The following is a 12,903-nucleotide window of genomic DNA, read 5'->3' on the forward strand; positions in this document are numbered from 1 at the left end:
AGCACGTACTGACGCCGAAACAAAAGGATCAGTTATCCAATGTTCTGAAGTGTTATCCCTCATTTGCTCAAGAAGGTTTAGGAAAAACCGACTTGATAACACATGTTATCGACGTGGGGAACGCTAGGCCAGTGAAACAAAGACATTTCCCTGTTTCGCCAGCGGTAGAAAAGGCAATGTACTCGGAAATAGACCGGATGATCCAATTGGGAGTAATAGAGGAGTCAGACAGCGCTTGGTCCTCGCCAATAGTGTTGGTCTCCAAGCCGGGAAAAATCCGCATCTGTTTGGATTGTCGGAAAGTAAACAGTTTCACGGAAAAGGATGCTTATCCCTTGCCTCAGATTAACGGGATCCTGAGCCGTTTGCCGAAAGCAGAATTCATCTCCAGTCTTGATTTGAAGGATGCGTACTGGCAAGTACCGTTGGATGTAAAGTCCCGGGATAAGACGGCCTTTACAGTCCCTGGGCGTCCCCTTTACCAATTCAAGACGATGCCTTTCGGGCTGTGCAACGCCACCAGTACCATGTCACGATTAATGGACAAAATAGTTCCTTGTAACCTTCGAAACGAAGTGTTCATCTACTTAGATGATCTGTTGATAGTTTCTTCAAATTTCGAACGACATCTAGAAGTACTATTAGAGATGGCTAGGCAACTCAGGCGTGGGAAATTAACGATCAACATCAGTAAAAGCCATTTCTGCATGCGCCGTGTAAAGTATTTGGGGCACATAATAGGAGACGGAGGAGTCCGAACCGATCCCGACAAGATAAAGGCTATTGCCGAGTTCCCAGTTCCGAAAAACCTGAGGGGACTGAGAAGCTTCATAGGAATGTGTGGGTGGTATCGCAAGTTCGTACCAAATTTTGCGTCACTCGCCTCGCCCTTGACCGACGTCATGACAACCAAAAGGAAGTTTGTGTTTCCAAAGGAAGCCATAGAAGCCTTCAATGAATTGAAGCGGTGCCTTTGCGAAGCCCCTGTATTAAGGAGCCCTGATTTCACGAAACCGTTTTACATCCACTGTGATGCTAGCAAAACAGGAGTAGGGGGAGTTCTGGTGCAGCTGTCTGAAGAAGGGGACGAATGTCCGATCGCTTATGTCTCAAAAAAGCTAAACAAAGCTCAACGAAATTATACAGTAACGGAGCAAGAATGTTTAGCCGCCATAGTATCACTGAAGAATTTCAGAGCGTACGTAGAAGGGCACGAATTCACCGTGATAACGGATCACGCGTCCTTAAAATGGCTCATGTCAAATACCGACCTCAGTTCTCGGCTAGCTCGATGGGCCCTGGGATTGCAAAGATACCGATTCAAAATTGAGCATCGTAAAGGTACTCAGAACGTGGTTCCCGATGCCTTGTCGCGGGTTAATGAAGAGATGGTGGCTGCTTTGGAATCACCCGAAGGGTCGCTGGTTGATCTGGAATCGGCAGAATTCAAGTCACCCGAGTACACCGAGTTAGTTAGTCGAGTAGAAACCAATAGGGATAAGCTGCCTGATTTGAAAACTGACGGCGTCTTCGTATTCCGTCGTGCAGAGCACCTGTCTGGAGAGCAAATCCACGACGAGTATGCTTGGAAGCTCTGGGTGCCAAAGAGTTTGGTTCCGGATATCCTAGTTCGAGCTCATGATAGATCGCTAGCTGCTCATGGAGGAATCCACAAAACGATCGAACGCATAAGGCGTCACTACTTTTGGCCAGGTTTGGTTTCGGATGTCAAGGCGTATATCAACTCCTGTGACGTGTGCAAAATGACTAAGGCTCCGAATCGCATTCTCCGACCTCCGTTGGGGAAAGCACCAGAAACCCACCGGTTTTTCCAAAGGCTATTCGTTGATTTTTTGGGGCCCTATCCCCGGTCCAGAAGCGGGAATATTGGCATTTTTATTGTGCTCGATCATTTCTCAAAATACGTATTTCTGAAACCGGTGAAGAAAATTAGCGCAGATGTGGTGGTCAAGTACCTCGATGAAGAGTTGTTCATGACATTTGGTGTACCCGAAACTATCGTGTCCGATAATGGATCGCAGTTTCGATCTGAAACGTTCCGAAAACTCTTGACTCAGTTCAAAGTAACGCACACCCTGACGGCAGTCCATTCACCTCAGGCGAACGCCTCCGAACGGGTAAACCGTTCCGTGATTGCTGGTATCCGGGCTTACATACGACCCGACCAGAAAGACTGGGACGAGTGCTTAAACAGAATAGCGTGTGCGTTAAGATCGGCGAGACATGCCAGCGTAGGAACGACTCCGTATTATTTAGCTTTCGGTCAACACATGATTACGAGTGGTTCGACATATTCGTTATTAAGAAAATTGAACATGCTAGAGGATCGATCGATGTTGTTCGATAAGCAAGATTCCTTTGAAATAGTACGCCAGAGCGCTGGAAAGCAAATTCAACGAAGTCACAAGCTGAACGAGCAGCGTTACAATTTACGGTCCAGCGAAGTAACGTTCGCAGTAGGTCAAGAAGTGTTTAGAAGAAATTTTAAACAAAGTTGTTTTCAGTCCGGCTACAACGCCAAGTTTGGGCCTGCCTTTGTGAAAGCCCGTGTCCTTAGGAAGATAGGTAATTCCTACTACGAATTGGAAGATCTGCAAGGACGCCTGCTGGGTAACTACCACGCAAAGGACATACGACAATGACAAGTCGCTTCATGCGGTATCAGTCTAGGAGATGTAACCACCCCTAGTCTGATCTGGTGGGGGGGCTTTGTAGGGGGCATGAATCGACTTTGTAAGTGTTGGGAGGTGCCTGCCGATCAGCTGCCTGGGCAGCTGACCGCAAGATTGACAATGATCGAAATCAGCCGAGGTCAGGGTTGCTCCAATTTGACAACCTAGAGGGCGTAACCTCCCCATGCAAAAGTGCATGCAAATGTCAAGTGGCCAGAGCAGGTTTCCGGCTTCGATCTTTTCCTGTGCGATAATCAAGCCGACGAGTCGTGTTTTTCCCAATCAGTGAAAAGTTTGCCATCCGCGCCTAATTCCACTAAATAAAGTCGAAAGTGTGTACAGTGCCGGAAGGTTTATAAGTGTAGCCGTTTTCTGCGGGAGCAACCTCTTCTGTGGGCGTTCTAACCCAGAGAACCGCCAGAGGCTGGATTAATCTGTGTACATCCACGGATACCGCTGCCACTGCGGTAAGATAAATGTCGATCCCCGTTCTCCGGGCGAAGATCTAATAGAGGTAACTCGTATTTTCCGCAGCAAAAGATTTCCTGCGGAAATTGTGGACCAGCTCCTCGGGAAGACGCCGCCTTACGCGCCCCAGCCTAGCGCGACCTGTGCTAAGGCGCCGTAAGGCACCCCACGTTTGCGGCACCAAAAAGTGACCAGCAAAGTGGAGTACTTCGACCCGCCTGGAAATCGCAGGCGTCAGCATACTGGTTCATCGTTTTCCCGGATCCGCCGAGAGGCTCCGTAGATTCCACGTGCCGCATCAACAAGCGATCCGTAACCGAGACCGCGTCCACTGCTCGTGGGCGGATAGTCTCGTTCCGTCGGCCGCTCCCCGTCCCCAACCGGCGCCCATGTCGCCCGGCGAGGAGTTTGTGCTGGCAAAACCAGGCGCATTCGAGCCCTGCAACGGTTAATGTTCTAAAGACTTTCAAAGAAAATACAATTTACCGTTCCCGCGGCAACAGACCCCTGTATTAATAGAGTTTCGTCGATGTAGAATCCAGATCTCGGTCCGTGTTTCAAAAATGGCGCAGTAAAGCCGGTGTTAAAGAAAGTTACGGCCCGAGAGCAGCCCAGCAAAATTAAAATTAATAAATACGCTCTTCGGACACCTGATTTCAGTTCCGCCTATCCTCTCCTTGGCAGGCAGTCCGATGCGATTCGCCAAACCCAGTTAGAAAAGTAATTGAGCTGCAGGCCATCCGGTCGAATCCGCCAGAGACTCGAACCAATGAACAAGACTATAGAATCGCTCCTTTGATCAAACAAATGAAGTTCCTAAAATTTAGCTTAAATATTAGTTAGGCCATTCCGTCGAATCCGACAGAGACTCGAAACCATAAATAAGACTCTAGAATCGTTCCTTTGAACAAACAAATGAAGTTCCTAAGATTTAGCTTTAAATACTAGTTGTACCCGTTCGAATTAAGAATTTATATGAAATATTGGAAAGAATTTAGAGGAAATTGTAAGTAATCTAAAAAGCACCCGAAACAAAACAGAAATTTATCGGATTTAGAACTAACCCCGCCTGAGGGAAATCAAAGGTCTCGAAAGCACTAATGTAAACGAAAGAAAAAGGATAACGTTCTATTTCAGCAGTCGCCGGAAGATCGATCTTTCGCCGATGGAGAAACCTAACTGCGTGAGTAAAATCCTGCGACTTTCGTTTGGTTCTAGTGGGCGCGCCCAATCCTAAACTCTCGAAAAGAAAATAAGAAACGAATTTACGATAAAATCGCTAATGAATAGCAACAATCTTACACTTTCCTCACTATGCCCTATAATGCCAGTTGTATACAAGCAACCGAATTAAAAGAAAATTTAAATGAATTTGTGCCAGGAATAACCGTCTAACCTTAAGATACACCTTAATTATTAACTCCACCTCATATCACTTTATATACGCCTCAGAATCTCTCATATACATATACTCGCTGTAGATCTCTAGAATTAGAAAAATATGCCATCGCTGAATATATTAGTTTTAACCGTTTTTCGAACAAATATATAATGGAATTTAGATAAAGATACAAAAGGATGAACTCTGTGCCGGCGTGCGTGTAACCGCGATCTAGCTAAAGGGGCCATCTGAACCTTCCGGTTTTGAGGAAGATGGTCATAGGTTGGGTGGGCAAAATAAGCTACCACACTGACATCCGTGGGATAGCAACCGATATCTCCTCCTCTTTCCCTCACTCTTCACTCTCTTTCTACTTTCTCTCTCTCTCTCTCCCTCATCTTCTCCTCCCTTCTCTTCTGCACTCTCCCCTATTCTTTACAGAGTGTTTCTTTTATCTTTTTGTCGTTCTACCGGTAGTTCTAGCACCGTATAGTCGCAGCACGCTCAATTCTTAGGAAAATAAATCGTTAAAATTATCGCGTGATAGTGTTGCTAAATGGAGACGATCTGTACGCGCAAGAACCACCACCCCAAAGCCGACGAGCTAGAGCCGGAACATTTAAAGCGTGCCCCGCCTTTGCAGATCGCCCCTCCTGTCCGTCTAGCGTAGATGAGCGTTACACGTTACAGATTCTCGGGCATTCTCTTTTGCACTGTTTTGCACTGCTTGTGCGTGTGGCAATAATCGTGTTTTTCGCAGGTGGCTTTGCCACGTCTTGGCTCGAATTCTGGTTCAGTGCGTAGCCAGGTGCAGTTTCCTCAGCTGCAATCCTTCAGTGGAATTCCAATTGGCTGCAAACCGTTTGGGGCATCGATCAACTGGAAAATCCCCGATGCTGTTCGTTTTGTAAATATACATACATATATTTTTCTGTGATGCCGGCATGGATTTGTAATTAAAAGCAGTTCACTGACTCGCGCATACTCGTACGAAATCGAGGAATCCATTGCGAAATCGAGGAAAGATACAGATACAGAGATGGAGTGACGGGGAGTGCTGCAAATATTGTCAATCTCCGGCGATGCGTGTCCGCCCTGGTGGGGACGGGGACCTGGCGGGGCCGACAGAAAAAATAAAGCGAGTTTCCATGTTTTCACGATCCTAGGGCTAATTTTAGGCTGTGCCGACATGACGTATACGTTATATTTCAATTTGATTGCGGAAACCGTACTCATTCCCTTATCATTTAGATTTGCTTATTACGGTATAAGGAATTCATTCCGACTGATAAGCACTCCGTCCACATTCCGTCTTTGGTTCATGTTTTCCCTGTAATGGAACACACACAGACCCACACACGTACATATGTGTGTATGTACCCCTCTCTCCCCGTCTTTCATTATCACAGCCCTCCGATTGGAGCGGGGGGGGACATGTTATGCAATGACCATTATCACTTCAATGATTTGCCAAACGCTGCAAACGATAAGCTGCGAAAAGTGCTTAAAACCATTGGTCCCCCCCTAACGTCCCCCAAATTGATGCTCGACTCGAGACGCCTGCAAAAGAGAGAGGCTCCGAAAACAAAGTGCATGTCGTACCAATGGAATAGATCATCGGCACCCAAGCATTTGAGGAGTTTCCAGTGGTTTTCCACGCTGCTCTTGACCCATTTTCCATGGCCGAGTGGGCTTTGTTGTGACTGAGATTTGTTAACGATCTGTTTACTGATTGGCCAATGCGTGCGGTCTGGACATTATTTCATGCGATTCGTCACGTGCCATAAACTACAGTGCTTTCAGGGTTTCTACTCTGCTTTTTTTTTTTTTTTGGCTATCTGTGGTCTATGGCTTTCCATGCAAATCACGTGCCTGCTCTGGGTCTTCAATCTTTGTTGATTGATCTCAAACAAGTGGCAAACACTTGAATGAGTTCACTTTGCGCTTGAATGCTAAACGAGGGATATAGCTACAGATACTATTGTAACTACGGGCGGCGTAGATACTCGGGCTAGTGCTAAGTATGAGCTCATGACTTGACCGCATTTACGAACATTTTCGACTTACGAGAACATTCTCAATAGCTTGTGATTGATTAGCATGGATATAATACAATGGCCCCACAGACTTTATATAACCCGAAAAAAGGCATAAGGATCTGGCACAAACTAGAAGGTAAGAACGCAATCTTCGAGATAATATGTACATATTTTTTGGCTGAACAATCATCTCTGCTGTGGAGTTTCGTTCTGAGAATCCCACAAATCTCTGGGGAATGATTTATTCTGTCTAGAACGTAGCCTTCTGTAGATAGCCTTTTGTTGATTCATTTACTTAATATCTAATTAGATACATACACCAGATACTAGATATATAGGCAGTGTATCTCCGTGATTTGAGCAAAAAACTAAACTTTGGAAGACGTGATTCGCTCAATGAGAAATTCCCCGCCGAAGCGATGAATAAAATTCTCAAAATTACATAAGCAGATAATAAGCCACACAGATACTCTCGCACACCAAACACACAGGTACAATCCAGCAAAAAAGCGCTTAAAAACAATTCGCAACAACAATAAAAAACCCGTGTCGCCATGCAATAATCTCAAAAGCTGCTGAAACGACAACAATTGTTCGGCTCGGCTTCCGAGCAGAGCTAGAAAAGAGCATCTACGAGATACACAACTGGACGTAGTCGGAGCCGCAGATACATGCATATACCTATAGGTATATGTATCCGTTGCCAGATGCGTGCTCGGCGGATGTGATTTTTTTTCATCAGTAATATTTATAATGCGGAATAAAAATATATAAAGGAAAACCTGTCTCCTCGATGATTGCATCTGGCATCAGAGAGTTTGCATAATCGGATCTACAAGTGAATCCTGAAGGCACTCTACGTATCTCCTGGATTTGCCAGACTCTAGAGAGATCTTGGATCTGATCTGAAAGTATATTTCGATTATTCAGGGGGCCAATACTCTACTGCATTTGTTGGCCGTTGCCACTCGTATTGGAATTTGTTTTCTATTCATTCCTATGAATAACAAAGAGAGCAGACTAAATGTTTCGGCCTGGGCTTGGGCTTGGGTTGGGTTTTCCATTCAGTGGCAGAGCCACTGCAGTGCCAAAACGAAAGTGCCACCGGATGGGATGGGTTGGAATGGGTATGAACCCGACGAATGCCATTCGAATTCCGTTTTCATGCACCAAGAAGTAGACATGGGAAATGGTGTTCCATTCGGATTAAAAAGAATTCCATAAACTGGTTTCCAATCCTATTTTTGGGATTGATTTCTCTGCCCCACGACTGCGACTTTTGGCTAGAATCTAGCGAAATTTCGAATGCGCTAATTGCCAGCCCTCCTCACATGACGGCATACAGGCCTGCTGTAGGAAACATCTTAGATATACAATATATGTACATCCTCTAGATATATATGTGTGGGATAAATATTTGTTTTTCTATGGCTCCCGTCTTCGGTTTCTTCTACTTATGTAGTCTGTAGTCCGCTGCATGTTTGATTCGAACTTTCTACAAACGAGTTTCACTTTCCACTCAAAGAAAGTAGCCGAAAGGCAGGCCGCTAAATAGGGGAAGAAGAAGGCGCAGAAGGAGGAAGAGACTTGAAAAGAGATTATGCAAAAAGGGGGGGGGGGGGGGGATAATGCATTAATATATCGCCTATCGATCTCTTATGCAATCGAGTCCCCGATCGAAATGGAATTCCAATTTCCAATTTCCATATCAACTCCAGTTCAAAAGCGACTCTAAAAAGTCTCTTGAAATGATTATTAATGACAATTAACATAACGATATGCGAGATCCAGAGATCTATCTGTTGGTGTCTGCTGTCTGCTGTTTCTGTAGCCATTGCTGTCACATGACACTTGACTGTAGGTGGGGTCTCTCTCCGGTGTCTCTCTCTGGGGTCTCTGCTGGGGTTTCTGTGGGTTCCGGAGTCTGTGGGCAAGGTGTAGAACCTGTTTGTGGCTCCAGAGCAATGATAATTTCTTGCTGTCATCGTGATCGACTCAATGAGCACCGCTAAGAGCAAAACGGGGCAACAAGTTGGGGGACTACAAAATAATAATAATAATAATGCAAAGAAAAATGTACTTTTGTGGTAATAGGTTAGCCTGCACACAGATACAGATACAGAAACACGCATGCACAGATACATACATAGATGCAAAGGCATGTCATTAAACTAGACACTGGGGAGAGAGAAAGATAGAGAGAAAGATGGAGAGAGAGGCCACAGCTTGGCCCGGCCCGGCCCGGACCCAACCGGACCGGCTAAAAAGTCTGTGCCCCTCTGACCGCCCTTCTATTCCCTCCCCTCCCCTACCCATCCCTGCCCCTCTCAACAGTCTGTGTCATGGCACATTTCCACATTTCTCTGGCTCTCTCTCTCTCTGTCTTTCGCTAGATTTTAGCCGGCGGCGGCGGCGGCGGTGCCCATTATTCATGCCAATTTCTACAAGTTTTTCTCTTGTGTGATTCTTTTTTCTACTTTATTTTTCATTGTCTGTTGTATTTGTTCTTGGCTTAAGTGGACAATGTACAGAGATATGGTATGTGTACCCAAATACATATTTATAGGCGGATGTGTGCACCCTTTTGCTTGTTTCAAGCCCATTCCCATTCATTTCTGTAGCTTTGCAGCTTCCAGGGGAAGCCAGAGAATGGGAACTCTACAGGGAGAAAGGAAGGAAGGATGGATTGAATAAAGAAAGACGGAGCAATGCAGGAGCAAAAGGATCCTTCATTCGATTCGGCAGAGTCATGGAAGGAATAACGAAAAGAAATAATCTAGAAATGCAATAAAAGAGCAGAGAATGTGAATGAATTGAGCGATGAATGAATGAATGAATGGAAGAAGCTTCATACATACATATAACCGATTGAAAGCCCTAAGAAGTGAATGAATGATTAAGAGGTATGCCTCAGTTCGAGCTCTGGCATTGCGACTTGTTGCACGCTGTACGTTGCACATGAATTTGTGATTCTCTTGCAACTTGCTGCCTGCCTGCCAGCCAGCCTGCCAGCCAGCCTGCCAGCCAGCCTGCCAGCCACTGTCTGTGCTGTGTAGCATTCTTGGCAAAACTGGGCCAACGTCTGCTTATGGCCAAAGCCCCCTACCCCCCTACCCGCCTACCCCCCTACCCCACTAGTACACTTTGTACACTTTTCATTTGTTTGCACTTGGCTGAGCGTTCCGTTTCATTTCATTAAATTGCAGTCGATGTTGATTCCCCCGAACGGAGTTTGCTCCTCCATTCGAGCCGCTGCACAGACAGCTGTGCGATGTTGTCATCGCTCCTACGCCCATTTCTGCAGCATAACCAAAACCAGAGATTTTTCATTTCACTCTTTCCGAGGTCGCCTCCGACCTGTGGCTGTGGCTGTGGCAAGACGACTGGTGTCTGCGAAGAGACCAAAAGCTTAGCCCACGCTTGGCCACAGTCGGAGGGGGCTGCAGGAGGGGAGGGGAGGGGCCAACTCAATCAAATGATTTGACTTTATGGATTTATGGCTTTTCCAACCTTCTCTGGCTTGACATTTCCCAATCGAAAGAGTCCCCTCTGGACAGCAGCCTCTACGCACATGCTGTGATCTGTGGTTCTAAAAGTATGTGGAATATGTATTGCACCTACAAATACACACATATTATATATAGATCCATGATTTTTGGCAACAGAGAAAGAGAAAAGATCCAGAGCGAGAGCGAGAGCGAGAGCGAGGGGGAGCGATTGGTTGGGGAAGAGCGACGTCGGTTTTTAAATAAATGACAAATATGCAAAAGGCAGACAGCCGTTCGTTCTACACATACAGACACACCTTGTCCCCTCTTTGCCCCTCTCCTTATACATATATCGTATATAGATATAGAATTCGGTGACGCAAACTGCGACAGACATTACACATGGCCGAGTTGCCCCAAAAAAAAGTGAGAAGAAATACAAAATAGAAGAAAACGGAAGTGGTCGGCCGTCGGACGACTGTCCTTGTGGTAGCGCTGTGGTCTCCGCTCCTCTGATAAGATCCCGCGCCTTGGCAACAGCCAGGGCCGCCCCGCATGAATATCCAATAATGATATTAACTTTTTATTGATAATACACGTATGGCTCTGCATTGGATCATTGGATAACCCACACAGACACCCACACAGGGGTCTCTCGTCTCCACTTGCCCTCACACTCGCACACACACTCGCACACACACTCGCACACACACTCGCACACACACTCGCACACACACTCACACTCACACTGCAGTTACAGAGATCGAACCAACTAAGGAAGTGAAGTAAATAAAAGCCTTAACCAGAGATCGCGGACGACAGCCGAGAGACCGTTTGGTTTCAATTACGAAAATGGTCATTAAAATCTCTTGTGACGGCAACAAGTTTGTTGCTTAAGCCCAGAGCCATCGGTACAGGTGTGTGTGTGTGTGTGCCAGTGGCTGAGTTTGTGTTGGCCATAAAAGGTCCAAACGGGTGGAGCTGCACTTGCTTGAAATATGTCTGTGTGTGGATACTCTTGTGCCGCCAAGAAGTATTTTGACTGTTTGATCAGGTGGTGGGGAGGAGAGGAAGTGCAGAAATACACCATTAGAGCTGTAAGCTTAATCAGTGTAAGCAGTTAAGCAGTTAACTGTAAGCAGTGTTCGAAGTGTCAAAACTCTGCTGTATGCACGAGAAGAAGTGCAAGCAGTCGAGGAAGAGGTTACGAAAACTGTACCTAAATGGGTACATTTTCTGTGTTTGATAAATGTTTCTGTACCAATTATTTTAAAATAACACATTTCCAAATACATTATTCTTTCTATAATTAATAGAATTATTGATGTTTACCCCATTTTATCCCGTGGCTAGAATTCCCTTTAAACGCTTTCCTTCCCCCAAAAATCCTCAGGTCTAATTCTGATTTTGATGAATATACTTTTTCAAGCGTCTGTCAACCATACTAAACCATTTTTTCCCCAAATGTAATTCAAAATGGGAAATGATAGATAAGATATGTACGTGCGGTAAGGGCATTCCATGGTCTTCAGGCCTTGGCTACCGTCTTGGCCAATTCCGTATGCGGGCCACATGGCGCGACTCATTCGACAATCATTCATACCGCATAACGGGGCTTAAGCGAGTGGTCAACAAACCGAACTTACCTCCCACCCGGCCCCAGAGGAAGTTCCCTTCCGAGTCACTTGTGGCTCGCGAATATTTATAAATCATACGAGTTTAGTCTCTACATATGTAGTCTCTCTATATGTACATATATATGCGCACAAAGTACGATATGGGAAGTAGCTAATTATCTCTCTCTTTCTCTCTCTCTTTCTGTCTTTTCGTGGCTGAGCGTTGCGCCAAATTCAATTAGCCAACTGTGTTATCTGTTGGGGGGCCAGCTTAGATAGGGCCTGCTCCTCTGGCCACAAATATTTGGCCACATTTGTTGGATCTTCGCAAATAGAGCGTTTTTTGTTCTGGCTGTTTATCGCTCGGGTGTATCTCATTTGGTTATTCATTGCCTATACGCACAGATGGCCAGGCGTGACACTGTGCCCATCTCTCTCTCTCTCACTCTCTGTTTATCGCTATGTATCTCTCCATCCGTCTCTGTTGCTGGCAGCGTGGGCGATGCTGTAATGACAGAGAAAACTGTTACAAGGCTGTGTCAACTTCTATAGGCATTCCATTGCCCCAGCTAGCATATCCCCCCACTCACCACTCACCACTCGTTTCTGTTTTCACACAGTTTTCCGTTCTGGTTCTTGTTTTTGGTTGGTGTTTTTTAATTGCTCGTCGAAATGCCATTAACAGGGGCCATTCCATGCCATGGATAAGTGCCACAAATTGACCGGAGGCTGCCAGTCCGGAGAGTTCAGGCGAAAACTACATTCATAAAAATGTAGGTTCTTAACCCAAATGGCGATGACAGGCCGCCTTTGGCCACCAGGCGGACAGACTTGGGCCGCAGATAAGCCAGATATTCAGATACGCAAAGCGGATCGGCAAGTGCCAACAGATTTAGCGAATTTTTGTCTATTTTCTCACATCCCCAAAGAACAAGAGAATGAGCCTGAAAACAAAAACCAAACGATTGCCAAATAATGTGCATTTATTTATACACTTTGGGCCATTGTGCTGATCGAATCCTCATTCACTTTACTTGGTTAAAGCCGAGCTAAAAGTGGTTGGGTCCTGCCCACATCTCTGTCGATTGATATTTTGAGCTGCAGAACGGCCTTGCTCCTCCTCCTCCACAGTCTATAGAAACTGGCATATCATTTCCAATTCAAAAATTCCAACAGAAACGTAGACACAGAAAAAAAAATTGGCGCAACAAAATGATA

This window comes from Drosophila persimilis, unplaced genomic scaffold, assembly GCF_003286085.1.
Source record: "Drosophila persimilis strain 14011-0111.01,24,50 unplaced genomic scaffold, DperRS2 tig00000002-arrow-pilon, whole genome shotgun sequence".
Taxonomy (NCBI): Eukaryota; Metazoa; Arthropoda; class Insecta; order Diptera; family Drosophilidae; genus Drosophila; species Drosophila persimilis.